The following is a 1,299-nucleotide window of genomic DNA, read 5'->3' as shown; positions in this document are numbered from 1 at the left end:
GCTAGTGGGTAGCTTTGGCTAGTGTGCCCAAAGTAGAATCATGTGGAGAACTCTTGGTAATATTTATTACAAAATGGCTTTTTTTTTTTTTTATCACACTGCAAACTAGTAGAGGGGTCATATCAGTAACAAAGCTAGGAATTCAAACTTTAGGTAATCTACTTACTAAGTGGAATCGTGGCATTTTCTTATGATTCTCCTTTACTACTTGTCAATAAAATAAAACCATCCTACAGATAAATGAATTTATCATTAGATGGTGCCATATGCCCATGTCACTTAATGTTTTCCCAATAGCTAGCATTTTATTTTAAGAATTGTGGCTTTATAAGTTTATGTAAAGGCAACTTGAAATTAAGAAATTTACAAATTACCTAAAATTTAAGTAAGAGTTGGCAAACTAGGTGCATTTTTTTTTTTTTTTTTTTTTTTTTTTTTTTTTAGCAGAGCAGCAGTAAAACAAAGCAAAACCCTGAGAAAATACACAGCTTGTGTGTGATTAACATTGATCTGTAAACATGTATCTTGGCTACACCACTGTACCAGGTGAGTCTGTTGCTATTGCTGTGGGTGCTGGGCATCTTTCTCCCCATTTAAATCTGTTCATCTTGATAGGGCTCGAGACATCAGAATTTCGACAATCTTGAGACTGTAGTATGAGAATCGGACCCCTAGTAAGTCCCCCCACCAGCTGTTACTGCATTCTGAATCATCTTTCCATTCTCCATTTCTGAACTTAGAAAAAACTTGAATTTTTCTACCTGATCCATATAATACCAAAAAGGAACAAAGTAAAAAACAACCTACTTGGACTTAGTGGCATTCATTCACTCATGCAAAATTATACTGTGTCATCATGGAGTCTAATAAAGCGGTCTGTTGTGGACAGAAAGTGATAAACATTTACAAAAGGAACAGACAGTGTTCAAATGAATTGGAGTCAACAACAAGTACCTACCTAGCTGTTTCAGATCTTGGACATACACATGTACCTTCTTCCATTGCTCCAATATTGATCTATTGGCATCTGACAGACAGTGACCTACAAGTGATCTCAGTAGGATTGCATAGTTTCAACAACCTTAATTATCTCTGTACATTACATTTAAAAAATTATAAACAAGCCTATAAAACAAACCGTTGCTGGTCCCAAGGAAGACCACTTCCCTTATCTCTGGACTAGTTTGTTCTTTTTTTCTTTTTTACTTTTGGAATTATATTTATTTTTTTAATTTTATTTATTTATTTATGATTATTTTCTTTATTTACATTTCAAATGCTATCCCGAAAGTTCCCTAT

The sequence above is a fragment of the Mus pahari genome, chromosome 5 (assembly GCF_900095145.1).
Source record: "Mus pahari chromosome 5, PAHARI_EIJ_v1.1, whole genome shotgun sequence".
NCBI lineage: Eukaryota > Metazoa > Chordata > Mammalia > Rodentia > Muridae > Mus > Mus pahari.
Note: the sequence above shows the minus strand (reverse complement) of the source record.